This window comes from Erinaceus europaeus, chromosome 1 (genome assembly GCF_950295315.1).
Source record: "Erinaceus europaeus chromosome 1, mEriEur2.1, whole genome shotgun sequence".
In the NCBI taxonomy this organism is placed as follows: domain Eukaryota; kingdom Metazoa; phylum Chordata; class Mammalia; order Eulipotyphla; family Erinaceidae; genus Erinaceus; species Erinaceus europaeus.
In genome coordinates, this window is record NC_080162.1 from 56,563,294 (window position 1) to 56,581,927 (window position 18,634).

Genomic DNA, 18,634 nt, shown 5'->3' on the forward strand with positions numbered 1-18,634 from the left:
GCAGTGGGTGAAAACAAGAAGTCACTTCTGAGCCCCAGCTAGACACCACAGAGCTATTTTCCTGGTGAGGTCATCTTCCAACATTTGAGACTGGCCTGTTCTTCTTGCCAGCTCCCAGAATGAGTTGACACAGAATGCAGAACTGAGTTGGACATGTAATGTGAGGGACAGAGAATGTGTGTTGTTTGAAGTCATCACGCCCTTGGTTTCTGTTAATGTTTTCATAGCACATGCTAGCAGGAACTGATCCACACAATGAGATTTGAGGAGGTGTAACTGCTGTTCACAATAACACACAGCACTAACCACACACTACAAAGCTAAAGGGTACCCCACCTCCTGTTCCATTTAAAGCACTTTATAAAATAATAATAAAATAACACAGCTTTATGTCTATTCTTAAGTTCTCTTCAAAGCAAAGTTGGAGGAGAATCAGATATAGTCCTCATTTCACAGATAAGTCCAGCAATTCACTATTATTCCTAGACTCAGTGTATCACCTAAATGTTCTCAGTCTCTGTCCAGTGCCCCTTAGTCTGATCCCAGAAGGTCCCATCACTGGACCAGATCAAGTGCTGGAAGAACATAGTTTATACAATTTTTTTTTCTTAAAAGTAAACCAGAGACTTGACTATAGAAGGGAAACCAAGGCATGACTATCAGAGTCTGGTAGAAACCAATGAAAAAGAGTCTGTCAACTGTACTTCTCAGTGACTTCCAGGTGATTTTGACCTTCAAAATGTAAGAGGAGAGCTTCGGGACTGAGATCCTACATGACAACCTCTTCATGTTGGATGGGTGATGACCTTGCACTCAGCAGCTGCCTGGTAGAAAGAGAAGGAAACCTCTTGACCCCTCTTACCAGTTCCCACAGGGTCCCACAACTCATTTTCTCTAGGGCAACTAGATTTTCTGTCTTGTCCTCTTAGCTCTTTTGGTATTTTCTTTGCCCCATCTGATCACTACTCTCTGACTTTTCTTCCCCATCCTCAGCATATTCAAACTTGACTACTGCTTTTAACAAACTCAAAGGTTTGTTGTTAAATCTTCCAGAAAGATATCCCTGACCATTCTAGTCTACAGGACAAAACAGCACACAGTCCAAATGAGTTATTTCACTGACTCAAATCTGCTCCTCTTGAATGGTCTTGAAAGGTCCCTAGGAATCACTGGACTAATATGACATTAAAACTTAAAAATCGTCTGTCTTTCATCAGTTATTTTTTCTTACCCACCCAGTAAAAAGTGTGTAGTCTCTAACAGCAGTACGGTATTTGGTGCTTATATGTTGGGATAGAATTGGACGACAGAGTTGAGTTGACATCTAGCAGTCTTTCCAGCTCTCCAGTTGTGAATTATCTCCTGAGTGCCATGAGATGTGCAAGAATTCAGGAGAATGGACTCAGAAGAGAGCTAAGAACGAACACACCGTTTACCCTGTCAGGCAGGATGATTACCTTTGTATCTTCATTTTACAGACAAGGAAACTGAGGTTTGGTGAGATTGTGTAGCTCTCCCAGGACAACTCATGCCTGGATGCCATTTACAAGTTTGGTCAAACTTTAATGCTATGAGCCCCCCCCCCTCCCCCAGCATAGTAAGGACGTTTTAGACTATAAAGACACAACCAGTCAGTTATCGCAGCACAGAAATCCTTTACTTATCTAGGTTGGACTCAGAGGGGCAGCACAGAATCAAGCTGCAGGTCTGACTGAACTTGGATTCTTGCTGCAGGCTGGGCTCAGGTCAGCTCCTCCCAGCTTCATTCTGGGGTCTAGGCTACAGGAACAGAAGATATCAAAGGGATGATTCTTCTCTTTAAGTGAAGAGCAAGTGTAAATGCACACTGAGGCTCAGAACCCACACACTGTCATTTCAACCTAGTCCTGCTGACCAAAGCACATCACATGACAGATTCAAGTCAAGGGCCGGAAGTTACAAGGTCTCCAGTGGGAGAGCCTACAAAATCATATGACAGAGCCAGAGGGTGTGAGGAAACAAACAAACAACAAGAAGCCAGAGTAAATGACTTCACCTAGAAGACAAAAATTCATACAAAGAAATGAACGACTGGTGGGGAATATTCTCCCACTTCACTGGAGAGTTAATGGTTTACAAGACAGTTGCTGACTCATAAGTACAACCTCCCATCTCACCATAATAAAAGTATGTAAGACACTCTCTCCCACAGTTTAGGTCCTTTCCCTTCATTATACACCAGGACCCCAGGACCCCTCCATCCTATTCTTTTCTTTCCTTCTCCAGAGTCATTTACTTTGGTGCAATAAACCACACCCAGTCCAGGTTTCACCATGTTTTCCCTTACTGTCCATGGGAATTTTCTTGCATGGAGAAAATAACAGGAAGCTAGTCATCCCTGTCTCCTCCTCCTCTTCCTCCTCCTTCTTTTTCTTTTTTGCCTCCAGAGTTATCGCTGGGACTCAGTGCCTATTTTTTCCCTTTTCGTAGCCCTTGTTCTTTATTGTAGTTATTATTATTGTTGATGATGTTGCTGCTGTCATTGTTGTTGGACAGGACAGAGAGAAATTGAGAGAGGAGGGGAAGACAGGGAGGGGGAGAGGAAGATAGACACCTATAGATCTGCTTCACCATTTGTGGAAGTGACCCCTCTGCAGGTGGGGAGCTGAGGGCTACAACCGGAATCCTTCCTCTCCACCTTGCACTTAGCGCCATGTGTGTGGGCTACAGGTCTGGCCCCACTGTGTTCTTCTAAGTAGTGTATAGGGAGTAGCTATTCTTCAATATCCCAGTCTTAATTAAGACTCCTTGATCTCAAGGTCCCAGATTCTTCAAATTTCTTAGTTCTCTAGCCTTCCTTCTACATGCTTCTAGATGTCAGTCTGACTAAAGAGAAGCATTAAAGCAGTGCAGAAGGTGAATGGAAATAAAATGAGGAACAACACTAATTTCTTATTTTCGTTAGGGGTACTTAGGTCCTGTCTTAAGAAATGAGTGAATTCCAGATATGGTGACCATGTCTTAAGAAATGAGTAAATTCCAGATATGGTGACCATTTCAGTGGAGAATGAGTCTAAGGGTGGGCTGTGCAGGAAGACATGAGAGAAACACTTTGTACTGTTCGAACCTGGGAGGGGGAACTGTTTAAATCATTGAGTAAACCAGTTGACTCTTCTGGAATTGAGCTCAGGAAATATAACACCTTTGGGGACATGGAGTAAGGCTGTGTGTGTGTGTGTGTGTGTGTGTGTGTGTGTGTGTGTGTGTGTGTGTGTGTGTGTGTCGTAGACCTAATGACTGTGGTCTGATTAGTGCTGCTCCAAATATTTCCACCACTTCTAAATTCAGAAGAATCTTTGCTACTTTGTGATTCGCTCTCTGGCCAATAAATGTGAACGTAAGTGGAATGAATCACTCTAGGTAGAGACTTTGAAAGATGGTGCAATTTTTTAGTAGTGATTTAGTATTGTTTACAGATTTCAGGAGTATCTTCATACCTTCATATCCATTGTTAGTGCATACTAGTCACCACATCCCCCAGCCAATTTCAGTGAGCCCCTCAACACAGCCCCCTCTCATAACCATCTTAGTTTTCACATTTTACAAGAGATTGTCTGGTTATCTTTCCTTCCATTTTCATCTTCCTTCTCTTTGTTTCTTTCCTTCTCTTTAAGTCTCATTTTTTAAAAAATATTTTCATTCTATTTTACTTATTTATTTTGCCTCCAGGGTTGTCTCTGAGGCTTGGTGCCAGCTTTACAAATCCACTGCTCCTGGCAGACATTTTGTTTCCCATTTTATTGTATAAGACAGAGAGACATTGAGAGAGGAGGGGAGATAGGGAGAGAGAAAGAGAAACACCTGCAGACCTGCTTCACCTCTGGAAGTGACCCCCCTCCTTCGCTGATAGGGAACAGGGGCTTGAATCCTGATCCCTGTTTTATACTATGTGCTCTTAACTGGGTGAGCCTCCGCCCATCCTCCTTTATTTATTATTGGATAGACTGAGAGAAAATTTGGGGGTGGAGGACATACGGAGGAAAAGAGACAGAGATACACCTGCAGCCCTGCTTCACCACTGGTGAAGCTTTCCTCCTGCAGGTGGGGATCAGGGGCTTGAACATGGGTCCTTGCACACTGTAATGTGTGCTCTTAACCAGGTACAACACTGCCTGCCCCCCTGTTTCTTTCCTCCTCTCTTTTCTTTCCTCCCTTCTTTTTCTTTTTCTTTCTCTTTCCTTCTTTTGCAAGTTCCCTAGAAAAATTCTTTATATTGAAGGAGACTTGTAGTAGAAACTTGGGTGATCCGGGAGGTGGTGCAGTGGATAAAGCACTCTCAAGCCTGAGGTCTTGAGTTCAGTCCCCAGCAGCACATGTACCAGAGTGATGTCTGGTTCTTTCTCTCTCTCCTTCTCTCTTTCTCATTTTTAAAAAAGAAAAAGAAAGAAACTTGGATCAATGGGAAACTTCAAGTTTCTAAAAATTTCAAATTTTTGTGGGGAATAGGAAATGTACATTTCAAGTAATATAAATTATTTGCATTTCTCTAAAATTGTAGTGTTTACCATGGTATCTTCCCATTGTGGTAGTACTCATGGAAGCATGTATTGAGAGGCCATCACCATCAGCCTCTCTTAAAGTATAAACAGGTTACATAGTATAATGGCTATGCAGAAAGAACTTCCTGAGGCACCAAAGTTTCCAGGTTCAAACTCCAGTCCCACCAGAACCCAGAGGTTCAGATGGCTGCTCTGGTTGGACTTCCCTGGGCAGAAGACCCCACCAAAGTGTCCTGGAACCCCAGAGCCCTGCCCCACTAGGGAACAAGAGAGACAAGCTGGGAGTATAGACCGACCTGTCAGTGCCCATGTTCAGCAGGAAAGCAATTACAGAAGCCAGACCTTCCACCTTCTGCACCCCATAATGACCCTGGGTCCATACTCCCAGAGGGATAAAGAATAACAAAGCTATCAGAGGAGGAAATGGAATACAGAGTTTGGTGGTGGGAATTGTGTGGAGTTGTACGCCTTTTGTCCTATGGTTTTTGTCAGTGATTCTTTTTTATAAATAAAAATAAAAATTTAATTTAATTTAAAGGGGGGATCAGGCAGTGGTGCACCTGGTTAAGCACACATCTTACCATGCACAAGGACTCAGGTTTGAGCCCTGACCCTCCCTACCTGCAGAGGGTTATGCTTTACCAGTGGTGAAGCAGATCTGCAGGTATCTTTCTCTCTCTTCTATCTACCCCCTCTTTTTTTAAAAAAAATGTTTTTTTAATTTTTATTTGTTACTGATAGAGAAAAATTGACAAGGGAGATGGACATAGAGATGTAAAGAGACAGAAAGACACCTGCAGCCCTGTCACTACTTGTGAAGGTTTCCCTCTGTAGGTAGGGACCAGGGGACTTGAACCAGGGACATTTCAGACTGTAATGTGTGTGCTTAACCAGGTGCACCACCACCTGTCCCATTACCTCTTCTCTCAATTTATCTGTCCTAACAAAATAGAAATAAAGGAAAGGGGGAAAAAAGTCTAAGTCTCAGAGCAACTGTACCAGAACTTTCTTGATAAACATGACAGAAAAATCAACTTTAGTTGGCTAAATTGTTAAAATTTTGGGAGTAGTTTATTTCAACAACATAACCTGGCAAATTATGGTGGATAGAACAATATGTCTTGATCAACAAAACTATGGATCATTTCAAGGGAGTTGGCAGGTGGCTCACTCAGTAGATCACACAAGGACCTGGGTTCAAGCCCAGTGATAACCCTGGTGGTGGTAAATAAAATGTAAAACAATAAAATTTAGGGACAATTTTTTTTAATTATACTAAAGGGGTTGGGTGGAAGCACAGTGGGTTAAGTGCACATGGTGCCAAGCACAAGGACTGGCAGTAAGGATTGGAGTCTTCATCTCCCCACCTGCAGAGGAGTCACTTCACAGGCAGTGAAGCAGGTCTGCAGGTGTCTATCTTTCTCTCCCCCTCTCTGTCTTCCCCTCCTCTCTCCATTTCTCTTTGTCCTATCCAACAACAGATGACATCAACAACAACAATAATAACCACAACAAGGGCAAAAAAGGGGGAAGAAAAAAGTGGCCTCCAGGAGCAGTGAATTCATGGTGCAGGCACTGAGCCCCAGCAATAACCCTGGAGGCAAAAAAGAAGAAGAAGAAGAAGAAGAAGAAGAAGAAGAAGAAGAAGAAGAAGAAGAAGAAGAAGGAGAAGGAGAAGGAGAAGGAGAAGGAGAAGGAGAAGGAGAAGAAGGAAGAAGAAGATGATGATGAAGATGATGAAGGAGAAGGAGAAGAAGAAGAAGGAAGAAAGAAGAAGAAGATGATGATGATGAAGATGATGAAGGAGAAGAAGGAAGAAAGAAGAAGAAGAAGGAGGAGGAGGAGAAGAGGAAGAGGAGGAGGAGGAGAAGAAGAAGAAGGAGGAGGAGGAGGAGGAGAAGAAGAAGAAAGAAAGAAAGGGAGGAAAAGAAGAAGAAAGAAAGAAAGAGAAGAAGAAGAAGAAGAAGAAGAAGAAGAAGAAGAAGAAGAAGAAGAAGGGGAAGAAGAAGAGGAAGAAGAAGGAGAAAATAAAACATAATGAAAACTAAATCCCAATACTTTTTCTTAGACTGAGTTATTCCCAAAGCAAACAACTCAAATCTGAAGATTCCACTGGTAGGATGGTGATCCCAGGGTCTCCTGGAAGAAGAGTGGGTATGCAAGATGGGGAGGGGAAGGAAGCAAATTCCGTGGGATGGGTGGTGACGAAGTACATGTGACCATGGAGGACAGCTAGGCCCAACCACATAGGTGAGGGGAAGGAGACTGATTTGGATCTATCCCACCCAAAGAGCAAGGAAGCTTGGCATTTAGCCATCTATTTCCATCCACGAGTGAGGCCTCTCTTTGGGTGTTAACCCTGGACACTTCCTTCCTGCCCTTTGCAGGTGCTGCTCCTATGTAGCTAGAGACCCTCTCCTGCCCCACCCTCTATGTCCCAAATCAGAGGTGATTCAGGTTCCTGCTGGGGAGACAGATTGGATTCTACTAACACAGTGAATGCCAACAGGATATGGGCCCTGTACCACAACATCTGCTAAAACTTTCTTAAGTTTTAAAAGTGTGTATAAAAATAATGAATAAACTGCCTGTATAATGGATTGATCTCAACTGAGTTATGCTGAGTGAAAAGAACGTCAATTTCCAAAGGCTGCATACTGCATGACCCCATTTATACAACTTTTCTAGAAAAGTCAAAATTGCAAAGGCAGAAAGCTCATCATTGGTTGACCCAGAGCTGGACAAATCAAAGGGGGTGATCATAAGCAACACAATTGTTTTGGGGGTTAATGAAAGTGTTTTTTCATCTTGACTGTGGTGGATGATCCAGGACTATATACTCGGTTATCAGGAATATCATGATGTATTTTTCTGTTTTTCTATGCAAAAAGATATACCATGACTTTTCCAACAACCCAATATTTGGGAAAAAAAATTCACAGACCTAAACAAATAAAAGTGTGAGATATATGTAAATTATACTTTGAATATATCTAAACAACTACCTGATGATTTTATTCATATGTGGAATAAAAACCATAAAAGCATTGATGTATTGCACCAAAGTAAAGGACTCTGGGGTGGGGGGGGTGGTTCAGGTCATGGAACATAATAGCAGAAGGGCAAATAGTGGGGGTTGAACTGTTATGCAGAAATGTTATATATGTACAAATTATTGTATTTTACTGTTGACTGCAAACCATTAATCCTCAAATAAAGAAATTAAAAACATAAAAGTAAATAAATTAAAAAAATAGTAACTAGAGCTGGTAGGTGGTGCACTTGGTTGAGTGCACCTGTTACAATGCACAAGGACCCAGGTTCAAGCCTCCAGTCCCCACCTTCAGGGGAAAGCTTTACAGGTGGTGAAGCAGTGCTGCAGTTGTCTGTTTCTTTTCCTCTCTATCTCCCCCTTCCCTCTTGATTTATGGCTATCTCCAATAAAAATAATTAAGAAATTAACAATTAAAATAATAATAATTAAATTGTCTCTCAGACTTTGTGAGAACTGAGGCGGTTACTGGGAGGAGGGGACAGGACTTTGGAGGAGAATGTGCAACTTACACACACCATGCATGGGTGTGAAGTTATACCCCAAGCCCTTATAATCTTTTAAAAATACCATCAAATCACTAATACAAATGACAAGGGTTGGGCCTGAGGAGACAGCATAATGGCCATGCAAACAGACTTTCATGCCTGAGGCTCCAAGGTTTATACAAATAATAATAATAATAGTGATGATAATAATACATATGTAGAAATGGGGAAAGTCAGCATGTTATTTGCTATCTTAGGAAAGTTTATTTCCCCTCTCTTCTTATATGAGGACATAGTGACCTACTTAATTTTTTTTCTTTATTATTTTATTGAGGAGGGTATAGTGGTTTTCAGTACAGTTGTTGACACATGGCTATCATTTCTCATCTGCCTGTGAGAGGTATCTGCAAAACACTCTCACTTCCAACTTAAGTCCTTTTCCACCACCATGCACCAGGACCCCAAAGCCCCCTTACCTTCCCTACCCCATCCTCCCACAATGACTTGCTTCTAATAATTGGGTAAGGCGATGGGCAGTGGCTCACCAGATAGAGTGTACACATAACTATATTCAAGGGCCCAGGTTCAAGGACACTAGTGATTTAAAAAAAAAAGTCAAGGAGCAGCAATGATGAATACACTAAATTTTTTTAATTTAATTTTTTATTTAGAAAAAGGAAACATTGACTAAACCATAGGATAAGAGAGGTACAACTCCACACAATTCCCACCACCAGAACTTCGTATCCCATCTTCTCTCCCGATAAATTTATTTCTTTATTGTGGAATTAATGTTTTACATTCAACAGTAAATACAATAATTTGTACATGCATAACATTCCCCAGTTTCCCATTTAACAATACAACCCCCACTATGTCATTTATCATCCTTCATGGACCTGTATTCTCCCCACCCACCCACCCCAGAGTCTTTTACTTTGGTGCAATACGCCAATTCCATTTCAGGTTCTACTTGTGTTTTCTTTTCTGGTCTTGTTTTTCAACTTCTGCCTGAGAGTGAGATCACCCCATATTGATCCTTCTGTTTCTGACTTATTTCACTCAACATGATTTTTTCAAGGTCCATCCAAGATCGGCTGAAAACGGTGAAGTCACCATTTTTTTGCAGCTGAGTAGTATTCCATTGTGTATATATACCATCACTTGCTCAGCCACACATCTGTTGTTGGACACCTGGGTTGCTTCCAGGTTTTGGCTATTACAAATTGTGTTGCCAAGAACATATGTGTACACAGATCTTTTTGGATGGATGTGTTGGGTTCCTTAGGCTATATCCCCAGGAGAGGAATTGCAGGGTCATAGGGTAGGTCCATTTCTAGCCTTCTGAGAATTCTCCAGACTGTTCTCCACAGAGGTTGGACCAATTGACATTCCCACAAGCAGTGCAGGAGGGTTCCTTTGACCCCACACCCTCTCCAACACTTGCTGCTGTTACCTTTTCTGATGTATGACATTCTCACAGGAGTGAAGTGATATCTCATTGTTGTCTTTATTTGCATTTCTCTGACAATCAGAGACTTGGAGCATTTTTTCATGTGTTTCTCGGCCTTTTGGATCTCTTCTGTGGTGAATATTCTGTCCATGTCCTCCCCCCATTTTTGGATGGGGTTATTTGTTGTCTTGTTGTTGAGTCTGGCAAGTTCTTTATGTATGTTGGTTATTAAACTCTTATCTGATGTATGGCATGTAAAGATCTTCTCCCATTCTGTGAGGGGTCTCTTGGTTTGGGTAGTGGTTTCTTTTGCTGTGAAGAAGCTTTTTAATTTGATGTAGTCCCATAGGTTTATACTTGCCTTAGTCTTCTTTGTAATTGGATTTGTTTCATTGAAAATGTCTTTAAAATTTATGCAGAAAAGAGTTCTGCCAATATTTTCCTCTAACTATTTGATAGTTTGTGGTCTAACATCCAAGTCCTTGATCCACTTGGAATTTACTTTTGTATTTGGTCAAATACAGTGATTCAGTTTCATTCTTCTGCATGTTTCAACCCACTGTTTCCAACACCATTTGTTGAAGAGACTCTGCTTTCCCCATGTAATAGTCTGGCCCCTTTGTCAAAGATTAGATGTCCATACGTGTGGGGCCTCATTTCTGGGCTCTCAATTCTATTCCACTGGTCAGTGTGTCTGTTCATGTTCCAGTACCAAGCAGTTTTGATGACAATGGCCCTATAATACAGTTTGAGATCTGGGAGTGTGATGCCTCCGGTTCTGTTCTTTTTTCTCAAGATTGTTTTGGCAATTCTAGGTCTTTTCTGGTTCCAGATAAACATTTGTAGCATTTTTTCTATCCTCCTAAAAAATATGCTTGGGATCTTGATGGGGATAGCATTAAATTTGTAGATGGCACTGGGTAATATATTCATTTTGATGATGTTAATTCTTCCAACCCATGAACATGGAATATCTTTCCACTTCTTTGTGTCTTTTTCAATTTCTTTGAGTAGTGACTCATAATTTTCAGTATACAAGTCTTTCACTTCTTTGGTTAGGTTTACTCCTAGATATTTTATTGTTTTTGTTGCTATAGAAAAAGGAACTGATTTCTGGATCTCAATTTCTTCTAACTTAGTGTTTGCATAGAGGAATGCCACTGACTTTTGAATGCTAATTTTATAGCCTGACACCTTACTGTATTGCCTGATGATTTCCAAAAGCTTCTTGCTGGATTCCTTAGGTTTTTCCATGTATACTATCATGTCATCTGCAAATAAGGAGAGTTTGACTTCTTCTCTTCCAATCTGTCTCCCTTGAATTCCTTGCTCCTGCCTGATTGCTATGGCAAGAACTTCCAACAATACGTTGAATAGTAATGGTGATAGTGGGCAGCCCTGTCTAGTACCTGATCTGAGGGGAAATGCTTCCGTTTTTCACCATTGAGTATGATGTTGGCTGTAGGTTTGCTATATATAGATTCCACTATCTTCAGGAATTTCCCATCTATTCCCATTTTTTGTAGTGTTTTGATCATAAAGGGATGTTGTATTTTGTCAAAGGCTTTCTCTGCATCTATTGATATGACCATGTGGTTTTTGGTCTTGCTTTTGTTGATGTGGTGGATCACATTGATTGACTTACGTATATTAAACCAACCTTGCATGCCTGGGATAAACCCCACTTGGTCATGATGAACAATCTTTTTGATATACTGCTGTATCCAGTTGGCTAGAATTTTGTTCAATATTTTCGCATCTATGTTCATCAGAGATATTGGTCTGTAGTTTTCTTTTTTGGTTGTGTCCCTGTCTGCTTTTGGTATCAGGGTGATGTTGGCTTCATAGAAGCTGGCAGGGAGTATTCCAGTGTCTTCAATCTTCTGGAAGACTTTTAAAAGTAGAGGTATTAGTTCTTCTTTGAAAGTTTTGTAGAATTCATTTGTAAAACCATCTGGTCCAGGACTTTTATTTTTGGGAAGATTTTTGATAACTGTTTCAATTTCATTAGCTGTGATGGGCCTGTTCATGTTATCCACTTCCTCTTGACTTAGTTTTGGAAGTTGGTAGGTATCTAGGAAATTGTCCATTTCTTTCAGGTTCTCTAGCTTGGTGGTGTATAGTTGTTCATAGAAGCCTCGCATGATATGTTGAATTTCTGCAGTGTCTGTTGTGATATCTCCTCTTTCATTTACTATCCGGTTTATTTGGGTCTTCTCCCTTTTTCGTTTTGTGAGTCTGGCTAAAGGTTTGTCGATTTTGTTTACTCTTTCAAAGAACCAACATTTACTTTCGTTGATCTTTTGTATGGTTTTCCTATTCTCAATGTTATTTATTTCTGCCCTAACTTTAGTGATTTCTGTCCTTCTGGTTGCTTTAGGATTCCTTTGTTGTTCTTCTTCTAGGTCTTTAAGATGTGCAATCAGGCTGTTTATTTGTGCCTTTTCTTGTTTCCTAATGTGTGCTTGTGTGTCCCGCTTTAGCTGTGTCCCAAATATTTTGATAGCTTGTGTCTTCATTTTCATTGAACTCTCGAAAAATTTTGATTTCTTCCTTGATTTCCTCTTTGACCCAGAAGTTGTTAAGAAGTGTACTGTTGAGCTTCCACATTTTGGGACTGTTACTAATCTTTTGTTGATTGTTAAGTGTTAGTTTAATTCCACTGTGGTCTGAAAAGATGCTTGGGATGATTTCAGTGCTCTTCAATTGGCTGATGCTGTCTTTGTGGCCTAACATATGGTCTATCCTTGAGAATCATCCATATGGATTTGAGTAAAATGTGTATTCCAGTTTCTTGGGATGAATGACTCTGAAAATGTCCAATAGTTCTAGTTTATCTATCTCTTTATTTAGCTCCCTTATGTCTTTACTGATTTTCTTCCTGGATGATCTGTCAAGTTGAGAGAGTGGGGTGTTGAAGTCCCCTACTATGATTGTGTTGCTGTTAATATATTGCTGTAGCTCTTTCAGTAGAAGTTTGATGTATTTAGATGGCTTCTCATTGGGTGCATAGATATTAATAATTGTTAAGTCCTCTTGATTGACTGATCCTCTGAGCATTAAGTAGTGTCCATTCCTATCTTTTTAAATCTTATCTATTTTAAAGTCTATCATGTCAGATATGAGAATAGCTGTTCCTGCCCTTTTTTGTGGGCCATTGGCTTGTATGATAGTTTTCCATCCTTTCACTTTAAGTCTGTGTTTGTCTTGTTGACTTAGGTGAGTTTCCTGTAGACAACATATTGTTGGGTTGTGTTTTCTGATCCATCTTCCTACTCTGTGTCTTTTAATAGGTGAATTCAGGCCATTGACATTTATTGATATCAAAGATTGAAGATATTTTAACGCCATTCTTGAGGAGTTTTAGAGTGTTTTGATATATGTCCTATTTGTGGTGGTCTGGTTGTTTATAGGAGACCTTTCAGAACTTCTTTCAGGGCAGGCTTGGTGATGGTTTCTTCCTTCAACTGTTGCTTGTCTGAGAAGGTTTTGATGCTTCCATCTAGTCTGAATGACAGTCTAGCAGGATATAGTATTCTTGGCTGAAAGCCTTTCTCATTGAGCACTCGATAGATATCTTGCCATTCTCTTCTGGCCTGTAGTGTTTGTATGGAGAAGTCTGCTGCTAATCTTATGGGTATTCCTTTGTAGGTGACTCTTTGTTTTTCTCTTGCAGCCTTGAGGATCCTTTCTTTATCCTTATTCCTTTCCACTCTAAGTATGACATGTCTTGGTGTCTTTAGGTCTGGGTTAATTCTGTTTGGCACCCTCTGGGCTTCTTGAATCTTTATGTCTTTGGTGTTGTCTAGACTAGAGAAATTTTCAGCTATTATGGCCTGGAGAATGCTTTCTTCCTCTCCTTCTCTTTCTTCCTCTGGTAAGCCAATAATGCGTATATTGTTTCTTTTGAAGTCATCCCATAGGACTCTGTTGTTGTTTTCAGCATCTCTTAATCTCTTTTTGAGATCTCTTACTTCTTTTTTAGTTGTCTCTAATTCATCCTCAATCTTGCTAATTCTGTCTTCAGCCTCATAGATTCTATTCTCTCTGCCCTCTACTGCTTTCTGGAGTTCATCTATTTTGTTGCCCTGTTCTGATACTGTTTTAGCTTGTTCAGCTAGTTGCCTTCTTAGCTCAGCGATTTCAGCTTTCAGCTCTCTAATAACCATGAGATAATTAGAATTTTCTTCCATATTCTCATTTGTTGTTCCTGCATTTCTGATTACAATTTTTTCAAATTCTTTACTCACTCCTGTTATTATTTCCTTAGCTAATGTTTGGATGTTGAACTCGTTGTTTTGTGCTTCTCCCTCTGGAGGACTTTTAGCTGGACTCTTGTCCTGGTTCGAATCTCCAATATTTTTTCTTGTTTTAACCATTTTATATATTATGTTATGAGTTCCCTTTATCAGTACTTTTAAAATTATTGATTACTATTGCCTGCATTGACTTGTGTCTAAGTAATTTAATTAAAGGGTTTACTGTGGTGGAAGTTAACAGTTTTTTCAATCCCTGAGTTGGAGCTCAGTAGTATAAAAGCCTCTTTTTTTTTCTTCCCTGTAGGCTATGGGAGCCTGAGGGCTTTTAAACTATCAATAGGCTTGTTAGCTTAATCACTGACTCCTGACCAAGAGATAAAGCAGGGTGTGGCAGAGATAATCCAGTGGTTATGCAAAGAGACTTTCACAGTCCCTCAGCTATGCCACCGAGGTATAGGTCTTCTCCTGAGTTTCCCGGTTAGATCTCTGTCCCCTGGTGTCCCTCCCTGTTGCTGCTCCAGATTCTGAGGGTAGTAGCAATGGAGACTCAGAGTTGCACTTGGTGAGTCTCTGGGGAGTCCTTTCCTCCCTTCAGCTGTCCCCTTGTTGTGGAGCAGACTGGAGGTGGTGTCTCCACTGATAAACTGTTGAACTGTTAGCAGTCACTTAATCTCTCCTTAGGCCACTCTCTCCTGTCACCAGCCACGCGTGTTTGTACTCACGGGTGATTTACTGGGTTCCTGTGGTCATTCTAGTCCTGTCTTGTTTCGGTCCGGGTGGTCTCCTTTGGTATTCCTAGTTGATCTGGGAGAGGAGAGGAGAGGAGAGGAGAGGGGAGGAGAGGAGAGGAGAGGAGAGGAGAGGAGAGGAGAGGAGAGGAGAGGAGAGGAGAGAAAGAGATCTGCTGCTCGTAGCTCTGCCTCCAGAAGTCGAATCTCAGCTTTCCTATTCTTTAACCCTCTGGGAATATGGACCCAAGGTCATTGTAGGGTGCAGAAGGTGGAAGGTCTAGCTTCTGTAATTGCTTCCCCACTGAACATGGGCACTGACAGGTCGATCCATACTCACAGGCTCTCTCTGTCTTTCCCTAGTAGGGAAGGCTCTGGAGAATCAGAGCTCCAGGAAACATTGGTGGGGTTGTCTGTCCAGGGAAGTCTGGTCAGCATCATGCTAGTATCTGGAACCTGGTGGTTGAAAAGATAGTTAACATACAAAGCCAAACAAATTGGTGACCAATCGTGGACCTAAGGGCTGGAATAGTACAGACGAAGAGTTGGGGGTCCTCCATTTTGTAGATAGCTAGTAGGCATATTTTAGTTAAATTCCAAAGGTCTGTGGCTATACTAGTGTTTTTTTTTTTCCTTTTTCTTTTTTCCCCTGAGGCTGAAATCTGACATGCAGGTGGATTCAAGTTATTGTCTGGGGAGATGATGTCATGGCTGGAAAAAGGACCAGAAAGCTGGATCAGGGAAGAGAGTAGCTCCCTAATATGGGAAAGGTGAATAAATACTGTTGACTGTAAACTGCACTGATTTGATCTGATCTGGGGCCCATAATTAGCTGAGGAGCCTATGTGACCTCTGCATCCCTGTAGATCCGAGCTCACATTCTGTGGTCGTGAGGAGGAACATTCCAAGCTGCCCCAATATTAGGACCCATCTGCCTCAGGTGTAGCATAGAGTATGTTGTCCATCCTCCTTTGGAGGATGGAACACTTTCTACCATTGTTGATTGAAGTTGAAGGCAAGGCCCTATTGGGGCCCGCAAAGGGTTCTATTTTGTTGTTCCTGATAGAAATGACCAGTAACAATGGAGAGAGGGATTTACTCAAGTGCTAGGCCCATCAAGTCTGTTTGGGAATCTCAGGACTCCCTGATTAGTGCCCCAGCTGATGGAATGGCCTGATAGTGACTAAAGAGTCATCATTAAAGTATGCCAGTCTCTTGCCCTTATTCAGCTTTTGCAGTCCTTGCTTTGATAAGGTTAGCTTTGGAGTGAGTGAGAGAACTGTAATAGGAAGTAGGTGAGGAGAGTATCTTATTCTAAATAGACACGATTTTATTATGAACTTGATACTGACTCACTACAGACCATTGTGTATTTTTGCTTTCAGGTATATATTTTTCCCTAATTTATGGATACATGTGAACAAATACACTAACTTAACTGGTATTAAAATAATAATTGATACAACAAATGACACTCAACACTAACAGCTGGGAAAGTCTAAGCTCATCAGATAAAGAAGGGACGGGGGAAATGGGAAAAGGGCAAGAGACTGGCTCACTTAATGATAGTCTTTTTAGTCACTACCAAGTCACCCCATCATCTGGGGCCCCAATCAGGGAATTCTTGGATTCCCCCATAGATACGATGAGTCTAAACCTCTAATAGTTCCCTCTACCCACCATCACTGATCACTTCCTTCAGAAACGTCATCATGGGCTCTTTTGCAGGTCTCTCCAGGATCTTGCCCTCAACTGTGGACTAGCAGCAGTGAGGACAACCCCAATCGCCAAAGGGTGACTGGGTCAGTCTACTCTGCTATTTGAAGACTTGCTGAGATGAATGCAGCATAGAATGTTCTCAGCTGTGACCAGGAACTGTGAACTCAGTCAGAAGAGGGATTCAGACATTTACAGACTCCTGTGTTAGATGTGAATGGATGTGGGCCCCAGGTCAGATAGATGTGGTAAACAATTAATTGTATTTATATATTTTCAAGTTTGAGAGCTACTCTCTGTGCTAGTCCAGCTTTCTAGTTCTGTTTTCAACTCTGATACCATGTCCCAGATAATATTTTTATTCCACCTCCATATTAGTTATCAAGATCAAACAAAAACTAAACACAGTCATGGGCTCCTAGAAGCATACCTAAAATAAACTTTCTAGATTCTTTCCATCCTAAAAAGCCTGTTTATATCTGCTCTATTCCTACTCTTTGATTCCAGTGTATTAAACGTTTTGTCCTGCTTTATATCTTACAGCCTTCCAACTACCAAGTTTCAGATGCTACTATGATTCCATTCTGAACTCCCTGGGCAAATGACCTCACCAATGTGTCTTGGAACCTCAACTCTCTAGAGCCTTACACCATTAGGAAAAGATAGAAACAGGCTGGGAGTATGGATTGGCCTGCCAATGCCCATGTTCAGTGGAGAAGTAATTACAGAAGCCAGAACCCCCACCTGTACCCTAAAAAGAATTTCGGTCCATACTCTCAGAGGGGGAGAAATGTTAGGGGAAGATGACTAGAGTGCTCTGAACCACAGTTCCATTGGGACCCTCAGAGAGAAGGGGGGAAAAGGAAGGACACTTAACAGTAGTAATAGATGTAGATGTGACACAGAAAGATAGAGAAGACAGGATGATAGAAAAGGTGGGATGTATATTTAAATAATAGTCAACATATATCTGTGATCTTGGGAGAAATATCGCAGTTTCCAATGGATGGAATGGGGACGTGGAACTCTGGTGGTGGAAAAGGTGTGGAATCATACCCCTGCTGTTTTATAATTTTGTAAATCATTATTAAATCAGTAATAAAGAATTGGCACCATGGAATATATGTAGTCCTCAAAAAAAAATCAACAGTGAGTTTTTTTTTCAGTAGAAAGTGCATTTTCATTCACCTCAATAGAATGAACTCTTTAGAAAAAGACTGAAAAAAATATGATAATCAGCTCCCACATTTTATACTTATGTCTTCTACCAATTTCTGCCACTGGTAGGAAATGTGAGACAGGAAAATCTTTTCAACAACTGAGCAACTGAAGACTTAATTAAAAACTCAGGAATGCCTCAAATGCCGTGAAGAATCCTGGCAAGCTATATGTACCCCATGTTGCTTTTGATTTCCCATCTTTTCTTTGCTTCAAACCCCCCCCCCCATGCGAATTTCTTCTTTATTTCAAGCAGTTTATGATATTTCTTTTTTTTATTTTTGGCTTTCACATAGTTGTGGAAGGCAATTGCTTTGGCAATTTTGATACCAAGCTCTTGAGTAGTAAGCTGGTTGCCGGGTTCCTAGCTTTCTCAGTGTTCCACTCTTCTACAGTCTGCTCAATCCTCTTCTCAAGGCTTGACTTCTCAACTTTTTTCTTTCTAACACGATGGTCAAACCTGCCACTAACTCCAAAATACTGAGTAAGCCCCTTCCACTGGGTTTCATATGAGGACAGTTCCATATGAAGTGCTTCTTCATTCTTCAATTTTATTTTTCCCTCTGATTTCTTTAAGCATCCCTTTAATTTTTTTTAAATTTTTATTGGATAGAGATAGTTATAAATCAAGAGAAAAGGGGGAGATAGGAAGAGAGACAGAGAGACACCTGCAACACTGCTTCACCACTTGCAAAGCTTTAACCCTGCAGGTGGGGACTGGAAGGTTCTAACTTGGGTCCTGTGCATTGTAACATGTGCACTCAACCAGGTGTACCACCCAGCCCCTGACCCCCCGAATCTTGAAGTTTTCTACTCAGAATGCTTTTTATGTAATTCCTAAAATATCTTCCACATGTTTAAGGGAATTCCAGAAAAATATTCTTCATATGTATTTGCATTTGCCTCTGCTTCAGTTTTGGTTCATCTGAGTTTTCTGCTTCTATTTTTTTTAAATCTTTATTTATTTATTGGATAAACATAGCCAGAAATTGAGAGGGAAGGGGGTGATAGAGAGGGAGAGAGGCAGGGAGACACTTGAAGCCCTGCTTCACCACTTGTGAAGCTTTTCCCCTGCAGGTGGGGACTGGGGATTCAAACCTGGGTCCTTGTGCACTGTAACATGTGTGCTCAACCAGGTGTGCCACCACCTGGCCCTGAGCTTTCTGTTTTTCTAATAGACCC

The 18,634-nt window shown here is 41.1% G+C and overlaps 1 pseudogene; it reads right to left on the bottom strand.

Moving 5' to 3' along the window:
• Positions 1–17,618: 17,618 nt before the first annotated feature.
• LOC103116123 (protein FAM204A-like) lies at positions 17,619–18,373 on the bottom strand (annotated as a pseudogene).
• Positions 18,374–18,634: the final 261 nt, after the last annotated feature.